Below are 20,081 nucleotides of genomic sequence, written 5' to 3'. Positions count from 1 at the left end.
CCGAGGATGAGCGCTGTATGGTTATCGGGTTAGAGATGTTAAGGATTGTGCTTCTCCCCCTCTGCTCTGCCCTCATGAGAGCCCACCTGGAGTTCTGCATCCAGCTCCGGGGTCTTCAGCACAAGAAAGACGTGGACCTGCTGCAGGAAGTCCAGAGAAGGGACCACAAAAACGATGAGAGGGCTGGGGCACCTCTGCTGTGGAGACAGGCTGAGAGAGCTGGGGTTTTTGAGATGCCTCTGGGGAGACCTCACTGTGACATGCAAAGACTAAAGGAAACTTATAAAAAAGAGGGAGAGACACTTTTTACATCGGTAGATATTTATAGGAAAAGGGGGAATGGTTTTAAACTAAATGAGATTAGATTTACATTAGATGTGAGGAGGGAATCCTTCGCTGTGAGGGTGGTGAAGCCCTGGCACAGGTTGCCCAAAGAGGCTGTGGATGCCCATCCCTGGAAGTGTTCAAGGCCAGGTTGGATGCGACTCTGAGCAACCAGGTCTGGTGGAAGGTGTCCCTGCCATCTGGAATCAGATGATCTTTAAGGTCTCTTCCAACCTAAACCTTTCAATGATTCTCTTTGGCTGTCTTCAAAGTGAGCCCCTGGCTACAATCAGTGCTGCCACAAAATGTAATCCAAAGTACCTAAACTTATTTCTTCTACACTGAAGTTAAAATGAATAAGAAATCAAGTACAGTGCCACAAAATGCTTCTCTTCAGCCTCAGAAGCTTGTTTACCATTGCTGTAGTAGCTGAGCTGCTGAATGAAATATTTACAACTATTCATGCAATCAAACTCATTTTCCTTAGGAAATAACTGATTAGGTGTCTCACATCTGTTCCTGACAATGATTTAAGCCTCTGCTGATCCCTATCTAGACCTGACATGAATGTTAATGCTTTAGAAACCATCATCCTCAATAGGAGGGTGATAACAGACTGGGTCTGCTGGTGCTGCACTGCAATGGGGGAGCTCTGCTGCATCTGCAGCTGAAGGGTGACACAACCAGCCCAGTTCTCTCAGAATTTGCCCTGGTGCCATCAATGTGACCCAGGGCTTGGGAAGCCTGGCAGGAGACAGAAGCTAGAGCAGAGCTCAATGCAGAATTATCTTGAGAATTATCTTCCTATCCCTGTCAGAAGTTTTTAATATCTCCCAGATGCTTGCTGCCTTTATGCAGAGTAGCAATCCTGCTCCTCCCCTCTCCAGCATTGCACGTCATCCTTTCACCAATGTTTCCCCATCAGGGCCCTTTGATGGAAGCTGCTGCAAGTGTTGCAAGGTTGTGAGAAAAATCAGCTGCCACTAAAGCTGGTTGACATTTTACCCTCACAAAGCATGATGTTCACGTCAGGAAAGACATATATTAATTCCAAATTTTTTCTCAAATAAAAGCAAATACTCCAAAGGCAAAAGAGTTGGTCTCTATTACTCCTGGTAAGAGTGATAACTCAGCTTCCTAAGTTCTGGCCAGAGCAACTAGAACAGAATAAAAATTTTGGCAACACTTAACAAGTATTACCTGAAGGTCAAGGGACTAAAAACCAAGTGAAATAAATGAACATTGGCCTGCCAGTGACCTTGTAGAGCTGTAATTCAAATAGAAATGAAGTCTTTGTAAGTGTCTGAAGAGTAATCTCTAAAGCAGTCAGAAATGCTGCATAAAAGTAGATTTCAAACACAATCCAAAGAAGATTAAACTGGCAATTCATCTCTCTTAGGACTTCTATACATCATAAATAGGCATTATGCCTTCTGTGTAAAGCAGCCCATTATCTGATTTATTCACCAATATCTCTTCTTATTCAAACAATTCAAACCAGCCTATATTAGAAAATCCCAGAAAAATTTCCTCAGCACTGCAACTTTTGAAATAAGTTGATGATTTATATTTATAAAATTTTACTTACTGAACAACTAAATTCATGTTTGTTAATATAATGCACTATCTCTAAGGACAATTTTAAAGAAAGATGCTATCCCAGCTGGATCATTTATTAATATTGACATGCTTTCCTTCAAAAAAAAATCACAACACAGAAGCTGTTCTTGTTAGCATTAGTCTTTTTTCATCCCCCAAGTGAAAACAGAAATTCTGCTCTAGTCACAACAGCGTACTACCAACAAACTCATCATTCTAACACTTCAGACTCCATTTGAACACTCCTTGCCCTTTTAATTATGAATATACCCAATATAAGGAATTCAGCTCCAGATTCAAAACATGTACGCTGGATAAGACAAAACTCTGACTCAGCCCCATTTCAGGTTTACAAATGGCTTCGTGGCAATTTTAGTCCATTTTTTTGCAATTATTCTTCTCCCATTTTAGGCAGCGGATTTTTGCCCTTTCCAGACAACACACCAGGATTACTGCAGAATCATATACACTTTCCTTCTAACCACCTTCTTCTGGAAGCCTCTCCTTCCATACTCTGAATTATCTCCAGAAAGTCGAAAAACAGAATTGCAGACAATTTTCCCATGCAAAATAATTTTCAGCAAGGCTTCCTGAGTGGTGCAACCTTCCCCAAATAATGGACTTCAGCTCCAGTCCAGTGAGACACAGACACCTGGAGGTCTCCCTGGACTGGAGCTGTGTCACAGACATCTTTTATGGAAAATCCTTTCCTTAGGATTTTTCCTCCTGAGAAGCTGAGAAGCCTCAGGAACAAAATGTAAACAATGGTTATCTGCTGCTGTGGAATGTAACAAGTGGATCTTTCATCAGCCCATGTTGGATGTTTGTAATTAATGGCCAATCACAGCCCAGCTGGGGCAGACAGAGAGCTGAGCCACAAACCTTTATCATTCTTTCTTATTCTATTCTTAGCCAGCCTTCTGATGAAACCTTTCTTCTATTCTTTTAGTATAGTTTTAATGTAATATATATGATAAAATAATAAATCAGCCTTCTGAAACACCGAGTCAAATCCTCGTCTCTTCCCTCATTCCCCTGCGAACACCACAACAGAGCTGAAGTCCATTGAAAGGCCAAGTTGAAAGGCCAAGTCCCATGAGACGTGCAGATGGCTCAGATAAGAAAGTGCTTTCTCAGGAGCCCATGTTGCAGCAGGATGAGCAATGAGAATTGCCAGCCCCAGGACTGGCACCAAGGCCAGTGCAAGCTCCCTGTGCAATTACACAGCTGAGTGTGGGAGGTTAACCCCAGCGTTTATGACGGAAAGAAAATACAGTAACTCACTTTTCCTCTGTTGACACATTGTCTCCACTAATGAGAAGGCTCAGCCCTCTGCATAAGCAAAATTAAACAGAAAATGTAGGTGTCAAGATTAGCACAAAGAGTTTGTTTCATTAATACTTCCTGCTATGCCCTTTGGACAGAAAGCCTGCCCCAAAAGGAAGCCATTAGAATTATTCAAGAGTAAAAGCAAACTATTAATACTCATCTTTAATATATATATCAGTAGCAGAGTCAGCCCAAGTCCCACCTTTTTGTCTCATGTGAGTCATTTAACACACACACTTAACACATCACTTAATAAAATTTGATTGGAAGCAGTTTGATCAGAGTGAATGTTTTTAAGTTACTGTAAATTCAGCCAGTGTACATTGCACTCAGAGACAGGACAAACAGGTTTATGGTCAAACTTCCTCAGCAAGGGGTGTAACCCTCCCCAGCCATTAGAGCCTCCCTAATTGCTGCCTTGGCTGTGACGAGCCACCAGTGGACCAAACACACAGCATCCTCCTCTATACATAAACACCTATTTGCAGTTTGTGCAGCAGAGCTTTGAACAGCCTAAAAACAAGGACTGACTCCTATTTTTCCTCTTCAGTTGATACTTTGGGAAAGGTCCCCACAAAGAAGCTGGTGGAAGCTCAACCTTTGCCTTCATCAGAGCCAGGGTTTTATCTCATCCCCTTCAGATAAAGCCTCTGCACTGGCTTGAAAATCTTCCTATAATGCTGCCATATCTATGCAAAATACCTATCAGCAATGGGAACTCTTATCAGCTCATCTATTGCTCATTAATTACCCCAAAAAATGGTTTACTTAGTTCGTTGTTTATGATCAAAACTTTATTGTGCGGAAGCAATGCACTGCATTGTGCTCTGCATTAAACCAAGATTAAAGTAGGCTGAGCCCAGAAAAGAACCAACAAACCTTTTATTAGTTTCCTTTAAGCATGTGTGTATGCATGTGTTTGTGGGCTGAACAGATGAAGCAAGAGAGGAGATTAGCATTTTTATAGATATGATTCCTGCCATTGCTACATACTCGAAAATCTTGCCTAGGCTTTGGCACTTTGTAAACAAGAATAAACACACCTACAAATATCTTTGCATTTATCTATTAGTCCATCAGCCAATCTCCTTATAACTGACACTCAGCAAACCACCTCACATTTACTTACAGGTGAGGGGGAACACCTGGATGATCCTTCCAACTCAGAATATTCCACAATCATGGGAGGCAGAGGCCCAGTGCAGGTCTCTGCTGAGCCATGATGGATAAAGAGAGGTGAAGCCTCTGCCCAGAGCCAGGACACAGAGAACAGGCAGGTACAAGCAGGTACCACACAGCAGCCAGCCAAAACCTGGGAACTCGGTGTAAAACTGAAAACACAATTTCACACAACAGGCCCCTGCAGAGCAGCCCTGAAGAACTGAGGTGCCAGGAGCTGCTGGAAGGTGATGTGCAGGGTGGCAGAGCCCTGCGTGCCATGGGAGAGCGGTGCAGGAAACACCAAACCCTTTGCTGTCCCTGCCTGCTGTCACAGCAGGTGACAGGGACCCAGCAGGAGGGTGGTACAGCCTGTCAGCTCTGCAAACATCAGGGAGCAAATGTGTTGAAGGCAGTTGTTAGCCAGGGACACCTCTCTGATCATCCCAGAACATGTGTGTGACCTGCAAACCACCCGATGTTCACCTTCCACCACCTGCAACAGGGGCCCAGCTCCAGTGCGCAGCTGTGTGTGTTTGTGTGTGTGTTTGTGTGTGTGTTTGTGTGTGGGTCTGTGTGTGTCTGTGTGTCTGCAGCACTCCTCCAAAGCCCGGGCTCCAAGGCCTGGCTCTGCCCCCTCCCTCTCCCCCAAACAAAGATGTTTTGCAGCTCTCTCCACAGCAATGTTTAGCGAGCCTCCCGGTTACCATAGTGTTATGCACTAAAGGAATGTCGACAAATTAATCAATTGTATGATTGTGTTTGCCTAAGAATACAAGTCAGTCAGATGATTCAATGCATTTCAACAGCTCCATGGAGTTTGGTTAACGTACTTCCTCTTCTACCACCTCGGTGTTACGCTCATTGGCGCTGACATTTTTCAATATTTCAATTTCCCTTTACAGACACATTGGCAGGTAGACAATCTCTGCTGCAGGCTAAGTTGAGCTGTTTTCCTTCTTCCTTGCCTGCTTGATTTCTGTCTTGTTTTATCTACTTCCTTCTCTCCTTCTTGCAATAAGATAGACATCATACATTCAACTTTACACTAACCACACTGTTTTTAAAGTGACTAATTCATCACTAGTGGTCAGCAGTCACTTCTTTCTTCTAGATTTTATCTTGCATGATTTAGAGAATTTTGCTCTGATCAGCACCAGAGCAGAGCTGATACTAAGTCCAGGTTCCTAACTTACTTTAGCAATACCAGGTTAAAAGGGAACCCTAATCCAGCACTCATTGTCTTGGAAGACAATACTGGAAAACAACAACAACTCTTCAACCTGCCAAGGGGCACCAGAAGCCCAAGAACACATCTTCATGTCATACAGTAAACTTATGATTCACATAAGAAGCAGGTAAGATTAAACTGTTCTGTGACACAGCAAAGGGCAGGTGAAGATCCCTGCCAGTATTGCAGGCCATGGAGCCACACAGAGTTCATTTATGCCAGCAACAGATCCCAGAAAATACACCATGGAGTGTAATATGGTCACTGGCAACACAGGCTGAAGGAAAAACGTCTTTGGCCCAAAATATGATGAACAGGTTGAACCAGGGAGCACGCCAGAAAAATCTGAAGGCAATTGTGTCTGTTTAATGCTACAAGGAATCTGCACTGTACGTTTTCAATGTCTAGTGTTGAGAGGAACTCAGATGTGGGAGAAAAAAGATTCAAACCTGCAGCAACAGAGAATAATATTTCTTGCCTCATCTCCCAAGAAAACAGCAGAAGACTTGAGACATGGGGTTAAAAGTGTAAACAAACAAGATCCATTCTCCTTCAAGCATACATTAAAAATATGGCTACACTGCAGAACAAAGAACTAATTCTGCAAATGTAATTTCCTATCTCCAGGAACTCTCTAATTTAATTGTATAACCTCTTTCATAACATTATCAAGATCTATCTCAAAACTACCCTAATTGAAAGACTCTTATGCAACTTCAATCTTTGGGTAGATACAAGCTTTCTTCTAATTCTCCACCCAAATTTATTCATGACCAATTTAGAAAATTTGACCTAGTGCAGATGCTATCTGTTAGCTTATTTTTTTCCTGCCCTCTTTCCATACAGTGCCAATTGTGTGTAAAACACCCCAGTGTAGCCTGTCCCTTCACTGGTTCACCTGGCCAGAGCTAAAGAGATGATGCTCTTTAACCTCACTTTGTACAACAGATGTGTTTGTGTAACCACATCTCTCACCCTCCTACTGCTGGAATTCAACGTTTTCTTGGCAGGGGTGTCTGGAACTATGCAAAACATCGGTAAACCACTCCAAAAACATCCGGAGCTCCTGTATTGACACCCTGTATGACGATCTGTACAATGATTGTTATCACATTTCCTTGAATTTCTCACATTATTTTCCTTTGGTATCCAAGACATCAGTGGTCACCTTCCCAGATGCATCTCAGTGCTTGCTCCCAGGTATCTTCTGAACAGCCAGTGCATCCACATTTCTCCCTTCTGTCATGGACAATGGATGAGCTCCTATTTCACACTGGAAATTCTTGTTACTGCTCTCCATGCTTACGACTTTACTTGACTTTGCACTCAGCACTATTAAATGCCATTTTATGTCTATCACTCCCAATCAACAATGTAATCTAAATACCTTTCATGTGATAATGTGACCCTCCTCTGTACTGACAATTCCTCCCAAGTTTTTGTCATCCCACACAGCTCCTGGGCACACACCCACACCCTGCACACAGGTCAGAGTGGATCCATCCCACAGGCCCAAGCCTGGACCCAAGGGAGCAGCACCACCAATCTCCCTCCATCCTGGTGACTTTCTCTCAGTACCTCTTTCCATTCAGAGAACTTTATTTGCATGCAATGGTTGTATCTTCTCTTTGGCCAGATTATTTTCTACCTTTCAATTCTTGTCTTGAACCACCATCCTCATTTTAAGCCATAACAGCCTGTGGGGCATGGTATCACATACTTGGCTTTAGATAAATGGCATTCCTACCCTACCCCATCTAAATAATCTGTTATATGAAAAAGATGTTAGATTAGTCTAGCACAATCCATCTTTGATAAAATCTCGTTGTAATTTACCCTGCTTCCTCATTATTCCCACTCCTAATTATTCTTTCCTACAAAATACGTCATAAGATGCTGGGTACTGTTGTGTTCAAACCAGCTGGCCTAACATTTCCTGCACTGCTTTTTTATTTTCTGAGTCTCTAGGGACTCCCTGTAAAGGACACAAATGCTTGCCCTCTTCTGCATCTGAAGAGCCATGGGGAGAGCCTTGCTGCCAGCTATGCAAGCCTTGTGGCTCTGCTTTCAGTATTCCAGGACTGGGATTATTGGCACTTATTCGTTTGTCTCACCAAGATATTTAAGTTTTGCCTGTTTTTCCTGGGTTTTTTTGAAACCTTTGCTATGAATAGCTTTCACTTGCCTGCAGATTTGTCAGTAATTACACTCTGTTCCAGATTCTACAGAAGGTTCTGCTTTCATGAGAAAGTTGTGTCATTATTTAGAGACATCAGTTCCCCTTCCAGTTTAGGCATGTCTAATTTCAGTTCTGTGCAAATTGACTAAGTGCAGGTTTTGGTTGAACCAAAATAAGCTCATTTGAACCTAAATAAGACTGTCCATACACAAGGTCACATCAGGTTAATCAAATCACTTTTAAAACAGACTTAAACTAAATTGGTGCAATTTCCCCATGTAGACAAGGCCAAAGACAATAAAGGAATATGAAATAGGTCAAAGTCTCTCATTAATCGCACACACCTTTGTGGTTTGACTGAATCTGGTGATTCTGAGGCTGGCCAGATGTGCAGCCAGCACACCCAGCTGTGCACAGGGCTCTTGTTGGGGCCTCACACCACCTCAGCCCCCCTTAAATCTGGGTTTAACTGAGACTGGAGTAACAACAAGTCGGGTCTTGCAGGACTTTTCTACAGGGACATTGCTCCTTCAGCTTATGGTCACAGGGCATATTGGCCATATACTTTTGGTCACACCAAAGTAGCAGTGAAACGAGGCAAAAAGCCCAGAATGGCCTCAGCCTGGGCTGAGGATGGGACAGAGCTGGTGGAGCTGCAGGCAGGAAAGCAAATCCTGCCTTTGTGGACCATCCTGCAAATGTGGGCCATTGTGGTGGGCACAGAGCTGCTGCTGCAGCAGAGCACGGCCCCAGCTGAGCCAGGACTCACTCAAAGAAGGGGTCATCCAGGTACTAACAAATAAATACAGTTGTTTACCTGCCTGACTTCCCTGACAGAGACTTGTAACTGGAGTGGTAGAGAGGTCTATCATTTCAATAATACCAGAAAGCATTGGTTCATATATTTTGGTGTTTGTAAGTTTTACTGTTCTGTTTAAAGCCATATTATTTCACTAGGATCTCTAAGTGTTCCAGGACAAGCCTAAATTCAGTCACTCTGATGTAGGCACACAGCTTATTTCAGTCTTGAAAGAACGATCTATGTTGGCACTAAAACCTTTGTACCATTACATGTGAATCTTGGGAGGTTGAGTAATTTAGGACAAAACAAAGCAACTTCTGTTCACAGACAAGCCCTGGCTCCGAACTGTAAAGACATCCTACCAATATTTTGATACTACTAATGAGCAGAAGTTGGATTTGACATCAGGATCTCTGCAGTGTAATGCCACTTCCTCTATCATGAGACTTTAATTATGAACTACTCATTTGCTAATTTTAATCTTTAACTCTGAGCTATTTTTGTGTACTTGATGTATGTCTTAAACCAGAAAAATAATTTAATACAGATATAGTCTCAGTGGCTAAAACCCAAGAACCATCACATATCTTACTGAAGTTTGCAGTTTATAAACACATTTCAAGCCAATTTAACTTTTTCCTTTAAATCAATTAATTGTAATCCACAACATGGAACAATCAGGATAAGTGAGCAGCAAGCAACCACTCCTAAAGCCATGTTCATTTTTCCTATTACCTCTTCCAGAAAAATTCTAGATTTGGTACTACACATGTTTAACCCAAGAGATACGAACGCCTCCTTTCCACACAAATTTCAACTTTTGGCTTCTCCTGGAGCTTCCTGTCCTCATTAGTGCCTGCTGTGTTTGTCAGGGCTCCATCAGCTGCAGAGTCCCAAGTGCACTTGTTCTGGTCCTCCCTGGTGCAACACTGACACAGGCTTACTCTGATTAGCACATTACAGGAGAATGATCTACTTTTTTTTTTTAAATACAGTTTCTAAAAACCCAAAATCCAATGTATTTTTCTGAAATACATGAAGTTCAGTCAGAATGTATTATTCTGACTGAATAACTATGGTGAGGGACTACAGCCTAGGAAATTTATAAAAATGACAAATTCCCAACCAAAACACCACATTGTCAGACACTCACTACCAGGGCTGCACACTGCGTACTCTTGAAAGTGTCTGCAGCTTCAAACAACATCCCTTACATCTCTGAGGACTGTGAAGCCTACACATCAAACCCATGAAGAGCTAGCTGTCTCTTTAAGCCAAATTCACATTTCCAGAGCTAGGGATTAGCCAGCAGTGATCCAGCAAAATAAGGACAGGGAGCACTGGCATTCTGCTCAAAAATGAAGGAAGTGACTCCTAAGATTTTCTCATGGATACACCAGAAAGTCTAATCCCTGCAGTGAAATCAGCACCACAGCTTTCACTGCACACAGCAAAATAAACTTCAGCTAATAAATAACCCTACCCTCCCCAGGCAGGTAAGGCGTGGGGCAGCTCAACAGCTTTGATTTCAGAGCATTATTTCCGGAGCCACCCCCCTGCTGAAGGGGACAACTTCATCCACGGATCAGGCTGAAGTGCCCCAGCTTGGCACTCGGGTGCCAGTTCTGTTTCCGCAAAGGCACTGCTGTGCTGGACTTCTCCAAAATCCACTGAGCAGGGACCTGCCTCCTGCCCTCGGGCACTGTGGCACTTCACAAAGGACTACAGCAAACCGCGTGCGACACCTCACTGATGAATCACACAGGGCTCAGCTCCGACCTGCGCTTCCAGTGCGAGCTACCCAGAGCAATCACTTCACAATTTCTGCCACTAAGGACCAAGGCGTGGAGTTACCATTCACAAATCCGTGGCTGAAACATGTGGGGGACTTTCAAAGCCTTCTTATTTCCCCACTCATAATGTAAACATTCTGTAAAATGACACAACAATCCTGGAGGGAAGAATGACTTTTCAACCTGGATTTTAGATGCTATCTTTTTAGGTGCAAGACTCATTTCAGAGGTTTTTCTCCAACCTGTTTCAGTCAAATACATTCCACGAACGACAAACTTTAAGCCAGAACGAGAAGCCTGCGATCAGACCCATTCCAGTCTCCTGAAAATCAGCTTCCCTCAATCCCAAATCACGGCACTCAGCCGCGCTCAGCCCGCGGCGGCTCCGAGCGCCGCGGTCCGCGGGCGCTGCGGGACGGGGATGCCGGTGCCGGCTTCGGGATGCGCTCCTGCATCCCGGCCCCGGGGTCCCCTTCCCGCCTGCCCTCTACAGCCAGAGCCCCCCGGACACCCTGCGCTGCGTCCTCTGCCCGTCTTGACGGTACACAGATTTTTAAAGGAAAAAAAACAGAGGACTTGCAGCTGTCAGTTTTTCCTTTTCAGAACTTACCTGGGACCGTCCTGGCAGTGTCCGAAGAAGGTAGGGCGGAGCGGCGAGTGCCGCGTCCCAGCCCTGCAGCGGGGGCTCTTCCCACGGGCTGCAGGTGCGGGTCCCCTTCTTCCCTCCCTCCCGAGCCGGGCAGGGTTGGCGGTCCCGGGCCGTACGTACCGCCTAGGAAGATGCGCGTCCCGGAGCCGCTCTCAGTGCCATGCCCAGCCCTGGCGCGGTGCCCCCCCGGCCGCAGGGGTTACCGCTGCCCGCGGGGTCCCGCTGCCCGGCGGGGACATGGCATGAGCGCGGCGGGCCGGGGGCAGTGCGGTGGGCGCACGGGGGGCGCGGGCTGCGGGACTTGTGAAACTCGGCTGTGGCGGCGGCCGGTTGTGTAACGCGGCGGGCTGGGCCCGGCCCCCGGCACTGCACAGGCGCGCTGCTTCCCCGCCCCGCCGCCACCGGCACCGCCACCGGCAGCCGCGGGCAGAGCGCGGGGCGGAGCGGAGCGCCCCGCACGGGAGGAGCCCCGCACGGGAGGAGCCGCGCACCTCGGCGGACGCGGGGCCCGGACGGGACCGGGCAGGTGGCGCGGCAGCGGCGGTGTCGTGCGCCGGGAGGAAGCGGCGGAAAGTGGAAAGTGGGTCACGCCGCCGATGCGCGGGTACCGGCCGCGGGGTGGCCGCGGACTCCCGCCGGGACCGGCCCGTTCTCCCTCCGTGCGGAGCGAGGCCCGGCCCGGCTGCCCCGACGGAGCCGCAGCCGCTCTGCGCTCCCCGCCCGGAGCGCGGCACCGGCTCCCTGCGCAGCACGAGCTGTGCCCTGACGGGATTAGTCATCCCGCATCGTGAGTCACCCATTTAACATTTGCCGCTTCCTTCCTCATAGGTTTTTTGGGGTTTTTTGAATTCCCTTTCTCCAGTGTAACTGTTTACCCTCCTGTCCAAGGAGAGCGGGCAGCTCCTTTCCCTGCCCGTGACTGCGGAGCCGCAGCCGGTGCAGGAGCCCCGGGGTCCCGCCTGCGCTGCCACGGTGCGGCCGGACAGTCGGGCCGGGGCCGCTGCGGTCCTGCCCATCGCCAGAGTTTGCTTTAAGCTTCTCTTGTATCTGGAAGCCGCAGGTAACAAAGCTGGGGCGTTAAGGCTGTTCTGGAGTCTCTTCCTCTCTCTGCTCAAGGCACCGCCGGCTAGGGACCAGCGCTGCGCTGGGACACCACTGGTTGACGCCACAGCTGGGACGGCTTGGGAGAACATCGCTGGGTCCCTGACTCCAGCCCCGGGCTACTCCAAGCAGCTTTCAAAACCGAGTGCCCTCACTCCCTTACCAGCAAGTTCATTTTTTGGGGTCCTTTTCGCCCCCTCTCCACTCCAAGCAGCTTCCTCTTGGAAACTGTTCCTTCACCTATGCAATGCTGAGGGATCTGCTCCCTCTGGGAGTATGTTACTGCCTAGCAGCCCTTTCCCACAGGCATTCTCACTGCTGGCTTTCTTGGCTCAGCCAAAATTCCTGTTCCTCTTCCAGCCCTCATTCTGCAGGAGGAAAAGGGCAGGCACGCAAGCAGCCTGCACAGCCCCAGCCCCACATGTGCCAGTGCCCCAAAGCACAGCATGGGGGACAAAAGCAGAACCCACAAACAGGGCAAGGGACAAGAGACTTTCCTATGAGGCCCTATAAGGTTTTTAACATGAACCTGATGCCAGTGAGGAAAGGAAAGTGACGTTACAGCAATAACCCCGAGAAACATCAGCTGTTATTGATGAGCACTAGTAAAAGGGGACCTTTGCACACAGTTAATATTTCTTATTTACTTTGCTATCAGAGGCAAAGAAAATAGCTTGGTTGTGCTGCCTGCCACAAGTCGCAAATCTCTTTTTCTCACTTAGAGTGGGTCATGCGAAACACAGCAACCCTTCCCTCATTCATGTGGTAAAAATCCTTCCTGCTCACTTTCAGGCAAGACACCAACACATATCAAATGCAGTATTTCTCTCCGCTTTTACCTGGGTTCAGGTGTGCCCCTGCAGCCCTGACAGCAGGGACCATCACCAATGGGATGGATGGATGTCACTGCCTCCCTACATGGACATGCAGATACACATTTGGGGAAGTAGATGGGGAATGATGAAAACATCAGACTCTTGTGTCTGAGGCACTTGAAGGTTCAGCAACCCCAGACGGATGGGTGGGAAGCACAGGCAGGCAGGATGTGGCCCCGAAGAGGCTGTGGTAGGTTTCCCCTCAAGGTACAAGTGCCACAGCCATTGCCCTGAGCTGTGCTACCAGCTGGCCAGGGGTGCTGGCACTGCTGGGACACTTCCTTGGCTGCCCCCCATCCCACAAGACTGACAGGCACAAGAAACAGCATCAACACTACCTTCTAATCAAACCAAACTGTTCAGAAGTACCACTTGACCTCATAAAAAACCATTGTTTGCTGACCAGAAATCATGTCTTATTTGAAGTGTTCCAATCAACTCCCCTGCAGCCCCTGGCAGGTAGAGGTAGCAGGCTGGGCAAATACAGGGAACCCTCCTCCTGCAGCAATGGTGAAGGAGTTTTCATATCAATTACTTTAATTATCTCATTTAGAAAAACATACTTTCCACCAAGATCTTTCCAAAAGTTAAGAAAGAACAGGGAAACAGACATTTCTGCCACTGCAAAATTCACACATTGTTCAGCAAGTTGTGGCATTGGGCAGCTTTGGCTGTGCTCAGCGATGGTTGGCGTGGCCTCAAATTTATTTATATTGTTAATTTTTGACAGTGCTGCATGGCAAAGACATGCCAGCAGCAATAAAACCAAGAGAGAGCTGGTTTTGGCCAGAAAATAAGAACATCAAAGAAAGAAAATTATCTTTGTTGTTCTTATAAATATTATTGCGTATGGTTTTATAGATGTTCTTTTGTGTGAATAGAACAGTGTATAATATATATATTAGAACAGTGTTTAATATATACATATAATCTATGTATATATATAAATATGTACATACATGTATATTCATGTTATATATATGTATATAAAACCCAGCCTGCTGCACTCACTCGGTGGAGTGGGAGATCCTGCAGCCTGACAGGCACCACTAAGGAGCGACATAATTAAATTAAGAACTAGAAGGATACCTTGAGCTGTATTTTGGAAGATCACACTCCCATTCACCATCCATCATCCCGAGCAAAGGGCTGTCCAAACTAGTAAATTACACACTGCAAAAATTCCTACGCAGGAAACGCTTGCATTCCTCGGCGCTAAGTCAACAGCCAGCCCCGGGTCAGGATCGGGCACCTCAGCCTTGTGTCCCTCCGGAGTGCGCCCAGAAATCCAACGAGATGTTTTCCCCTTCTCACGCAGCAGTAACCGCGGGGGTTGGGATCGCGCAAGCGAGAAGGAAAGAGGGGATAGAGACGGCAGAGAGGGAAGAGCAGCCTTGCCTGGGTCCGGAGCGCGGCTGGTGCGCGGTCCCGCGGCGGCCCCGGAGCGCAGAGCGGCAGCGCGCACCCCGCGCTCGCCATCGGAGGCTGCGGGCGGCAGCCCAAAGCAGGGACACAGCGTTAATTGTGTCAGTGCTATTGCACAACGCTGTTGCCTTGACACTGTGTCATGTAAAGATTTTAAACTGCCTCTTTATTAGTCATCCTCTATTCATTTTAATTGTGCCTGATAAGCAGGGCCATTTCACCTTTGTGTTTTCTGTTCGAGCTTATCGCGCGTATTTATGTCGCCCAAGAGACTTTCAATCTCTTCCTGTAGCGTTGGTAGGTGCAGAGGAATGAGGAGGCATTGCCATCACCGCCTGCTGGGTTCTCACCTGTTTGCTTGCTACCTTTTCAGAGCCCTGCTCTCTCATTGTGGGCTTCTCCACAGGTTCTTGATCCTGACCCCAAAAATGCTCCAGCAGAGGCTTAGGTTAATGCATGGGAGCCAGTAAGAAGGGATAGGCTGATTGAAACGTGCACCTAATTTTTTTTTTCAGGATCAAGTCCTGTAGGTGTGTGCTTAACACCACGGGACTCACTTTGATCTTCTCCCAGGACAGAATTTTCTATGGATTAAATTCTTCCCTCTGAATTAGGGTATTGGTTACTTAACAAAATCAAAGCTGGGAGATGAATAACTAATTATCGGATTTAATGCAAAGAATACAGTGAAAGTTTATGGAATATTTTAGTCTCACTTGCAACATAAAAATATACTGCCTGAGAGTTTACCCGTGTGAACTCTGTCCCTGAAATTCCTTATCTAGCCTTATCTCTGTCAAGTCTGAAGTTTCACTGAAAGTTCCTGGAAATAGAACATTTTCCCTTCTCTGACCTTCTCCTCACCTCAGAGATCCCCTTTTGTGTTTGCTGTGGGAGGAGGAAGGGCCCTTTGGCCACCTGCAGGAGCAGGGCAGGTGGCACAGCTGCTCCCCAGGACCTGCAGCACTGAGGGACTGTTTGCTCAGAGCACACCTCTGCTGCAGGAAGGTTATCAGAGTCCTTCTCCACCTGGAGATGGATCTATTCACTGTGTTTATTTAGTTTCACTTTAATTTTCCCCATTTAAAAATGCTCAAAGCTAGAATTCAGGTTTGAGCCAGAATCATGTGGGGAGATGGGTAAAATCCCATTCTCAATTAAGTTCAGAAAAAGGAACAGAAGCACTATTAAAGGCAGAACAAAAAACACATTTACTCCAGTGTGAACAGTATTTCCCCCCTAGCATAAGATCTTGCATTCCTGTGGGCTGAAATGAGCTACTCACTGTCCTACACAGCATCTTTGAGGGCCACTTGGAATATTATGCAACTGCTTTAAAGGATTATGAACATACATGAATGAGTTAATCATCTAGGACAAACTTCCGCCTAAGCTTTTGAGAACCAGCTGGAATTATTTCATTTCCATCATCCAGGACCTTATTTGTAGAAAATGGTTTAAGATGGTTCTTCCAGAGGCAACAGAAGTACCCAAATTTTGTGTGTGCTTAAGGTCCTGTATTGCCTTGTGCTGGAGTAATACCTTGGCCAGATAAATTAATGTATTTATTTGAAAAGCTGAGAAGTACCCAAGTCATAATTTTGGCCCAGAAAAAGATTAAAGAATACTTTTCATGTGGCTGATCGTACTTCCAAAAATAATTATTATTTTTGTAAAGGAATAAAATGTTCTGACTTAACTGCAGTAAAATATTCTCTGATAAGTATTCTTGTGATCTGTTATTCTGCCTAACTCAAAGAAGGGAGGGGGGGAACTTGCACAAACAAGAGCCTGCCTGCTTTCTCCTGCCCATATCCTTACATAAGAGCACACAAGCTAAAGCTCTTTGACCACATTTTAGCTTGATCCCACAGGATAATGTACCTATGAATTAATTTTCTTTGATGCTTGGTTCATATCTTCTGGAGACTGTGCTGAAGACAAATTCAGACTGCTGCATTCAAATATGGGTTAAGTCACCTCTGATTAGTATAATCAGCTACCAAAGAGCCTCTTGAACAGGGACATAAAATAGAAACTTAATAATAATTATGTTAAAGGCACAAATCCCACTGAATTCAGCAGGCAGAGGACAAATGAGCAGAGGGAGCAGCAGGCAGCAGCTGCAGTACTGCCCTTGGATGGAGCGCAGAGGAAGAACAGACAAGTCAGTGCAGAATTACTGTCCATCATCTGCAAGTGCATCCTTCCTAATAAATCAGTGGTTACTAGTTAGCACATGAAATAATCGACATTGATAACATTGATATTTCCTATTAATACTTCGCTGAAATTTATTCATACGAGGTGGTAACACTTTAAAGCTTCTCTCTGGTACTTGTCCATTCATAGTTACTTGATCCCATTCACAGCTGTTGGAATTGTGTAGGTCAAATATTCCTTGCACTGAAGGTTTCCCCTTTCCCTCTTGGGCCTTTACTCAGGGCACGTGCAAAGGTAACATTATAATCTTAGAGTTTTCAACATATTGGATTAGAGCAGCAGCTGCTGACTCCCAAGATAAAACCCAATGGGCTTCTGGCCAAACATGCCAGATGGAAAGTTCCCCCTGGTCACCTCGACTTCCTACTCCAGCCCAGGGTCCGAGCAGACCCCCAGGTTGTGCCTGTGGGTGACAGAGGACTGGTTGGGAAGGCTCTGCTGCACAGGAGCTGCTCCGTCCATACCTCCCCATCTTTCTCGCTGTCATTCTCCTCCTCTGTTGTGTCTGGACTGGGCTATTCCCAGAGGGATCTCAGATATATCCTAATCTCCTCTCCAAACTGGGTAAGTGGGTCAGAAAGTGGCATTAGGGTGGCTGTGCCCTGCAGGCCCCTGTGCAGCCTTCCCCTGCAGACCCACCTGCAATGGGGTGCTGAGAGAAACTACTGCTGATTTCACTTGGTAAGGGAAGCAAAATCTTCCTTTTCATGGCCAAGAGACCTGACTGGCCCTTTTCCAGCTCTGTACAAGAAGACACTTAAATCAAGATTATTTAAGATGGATAAGGATGCAGCAGAAAGCAGACAGGGCATTTGTGTGGAGAAGACAGTAGGGTTGACAATTCTACTACACCCTGATTGGAAAATACTGAAAAAACAATACAAATATATCCGTGTATGTACCTGATATCATGCAAACTCACTCACCTCAAACAACCACTGTGGAAAGGCCAGGCATAGTTTGACAGTCAGATTATAAATGTCAAGCAGTGGATTTTTAGGCATAAGTTGTGCCAGTGGTTCTTTAGAAGAACTAAGCAGCCTGAGGGTCACAAGAGACCACTGACAACACAACCCAGGCACTGGAAAGGACAGAAGCCTGAAGAACAAGCCTCAGGACAGAGCTCCCAAACACCTTCCTTAGTGGTCTGTTAGGATACACAGAAAAAAAAAAAAAAACGTGTCCTTCATCCCTGCACCAAAGTCAACAGGGTTCTTGGGTAATTTCCACTGTTTTCCTTCTGCCTTTCTTTAAAAACACTGAAATGTTCTAAATAATTTCCTGAATGCGTAAAACAGGTGGACTGATATCCAACAGAGATTTTGCCCAGGGAGCAGGGTGAGCTGAAAGCCTCGTGTGTTGCTGAGGCTGTGCCACTCTGCTCATACCTAAACAAAAGCAAGTTAAATTGCAAGTCTATGAGATTTTATCACTGTTTTACCACAAAATGATACTGAAATGTGCCAAAAGATATTCAGAACTGCGTGGGATGTTACTGCACTCTCTACTCACAGAAAAGCACATGGTTTTCCTGGGCACAGGGGAGGTGCTGAGCATCATCAGTGGATTATTATGGTACTGGAAACTAGTATTATGTGACAGATTTTGTCTACAAGCAGTGTTGCAAAAAGTCATCCCTAATAACAGGAAATGAACCTGTGTCTCTGATTTTCCCTGGGGAAATCAGGTTTATTATGCAGCTCTAAGCAATGACATTTTTGTGTGTCTATAGAAAATGAGTATAGGAGACAGTTGGAATTTCCTCATCTAAATGGGAATATCAAGATCAGTTTTGGTCAGGGCTTGTGATTGAAGAGAGGAGCTATCTAGTGAGCATGTTTTCATGGAAGTCAGGAAGTGTTCTGCAGAAGTAAGACCCATGAAAAATGGATTGCATTTCTGGTCTTTGGACTTGGCTCCTTACTTGGCCCAGATCTGGAGGTGATCGTGAGGGCAGTTATGTACTGCCACACTTCTCACCCTGACCCCAAACCTCCACTGCTCCCCGACTGTCTTAGAAACAGCTTCAGGTTCTCTCTTCATTAAGAAACCCCCTCTCACTTCTTATTCCAGGAGAGCATCTCCTGGTGCTCCTTGTCTAGCAAGCCAAGCAGCACCTTCCCAGCACATTGCAGGCAGCCAGATGAGTCTGATAAGGTTTGTGGTGTGGATCTGTTTTTTTCAGATTTTGTTTGTTTTAGTGGTGTTTTTTTTTTTCTTTTTTTTTTGGTGTTTATTGGGTTTTGGTTGTTTTTTATTTGTTGGTTGGTTGGTTTTGTTTTTTTTTTTTTTTTGGTGGGTTTGGCTTTTTTAAATTTCAGCACAGAATGCAAACAATATAGTTCTGCAGAACACAGCCTGAGGGCTCTCAGAGTACTGGAAACCATTTTTAGGAAAATTCTAGCTTACAACAAACTTCATTTCAATAAAACAAAAGGTGGTCCTTTGGACCATCACTGCTGTCATTGTGACATCTTGTTTCCCTGTGTTTTCATCCTTCCCATGTCCATTTAACACATATGCTTGCCCTTAACCCTGGTGGTGGTGCTAGTTTGCAGAATAAATAATTTCAGCTAAGGAAAAACACAATCAAGACATCCCAAAAATAAATGTTTAAAAGTGCATTGTTTCTCTGGAGCTTCAGTCCTTTCAGTGGCAGCACTTTGGGTGACCTGCATTAGCCAGCACTGGCACAGAGCACTACAAAAGCAGCACTCCCTGTGGGTTTGCTGCCTTGTCATCATCTCCTTCAGTGAATTCAGACACCATGCAGCACCACATACCCAGCACAGATAGTGTCACTAGCACAGCAACTGGTGGCTGAATCATAATGAAACCATGAAGAGGAAACCTGTCACAAGCCCAAGGAAACACTTGATTTCAGTAGAGTGTTTCATCTCCATACAAGGGCTGACGTTAAGGAAGCTGGTGAGAGAATGAACTTGTGCCCTGGTCACTAAATGTAGCTGTTTATGCAGTTATTTACTGCATAAAAAGTTGAAGGTTCTGTTGCCATGGGAAATAGGAATACTTGCCATGACAACTGCAGCAGAATGTGGCACATAATCCACTTCACACAGAGCATCTTCCAAAGCAACCACTCCCATTCATACATCCTACAAAATTCTGTGTCCTTGAAAGCAATTCAGTGTGTGTTTTTCAGGCACAGTGGTTAGTTAATCTGCACTTTACTGTGGCATATTTCTTTGTGTCTAATACTATTTAATACTTGGTTCTTACCTATCCCTTTCAGTAATACATCTGAAAGCACTTTGCAAAGGTAATCTCTACAAAAACTTCTCTGTTTATCTTACAGATGAGAAATTCAGGGGAAAAAAAAATCACACGAGTCCTCACAGAAGAGCAGGATCAGGACTGGTGTTTGTACCCACA

General features: G+C 45.6%; 1 protein-coding gene across 5 annotated transcripts in view; it reads right to left on the bottom strand.

Moving 5' to 3' along the window:
- Nucleotides 1-20,081, bottom strand: part of LOC102064515 (PAS domain containing repressor 1) — a 103,516-nt gene that overhangs the window by 44,465 nt on the left and 38,970 nt on the right. For 2 of the 5 annotated variants that reach the window (XM_074551662.1, XM_074551667.1), the window contains exon 1: nt 11,026-11,790. The exons of 1 other annotated variant lie outside the window; for it this stretch is intronic. The gene's annotated coding sequence lies outside the window, so the exon portion shown is untranslated. Of the gene's footprint in view, nt 1-11,025; nt 11,791-14,129; nt 14,546-20,081 lie in introns of those variants that run through there. 2 more of the 5 variants (XM_074551664.1, XM_074551663.1) reach the window with 2 other exon arrangements.

Source organism: Zonotrichia albicollis, chromosome 14 (genome assembly GCF_047830755.1).
Source record: "Zonotrichia albicollis isolate bZonAlb1 chromosome 14, bZonAlb1.hap1, whole genome shotgun sequence".
Classification (NCBI taxonomy): domain Eukaryota; kingdom Metazoa; phylum Chordata; class Aves; order Passeriformes; family Passerellidae; genus Zonotrichia; species Zonotrichia albicollis.
This window is presented reverse-complemented; position numbering and strand designations above follow the sequence as displayed.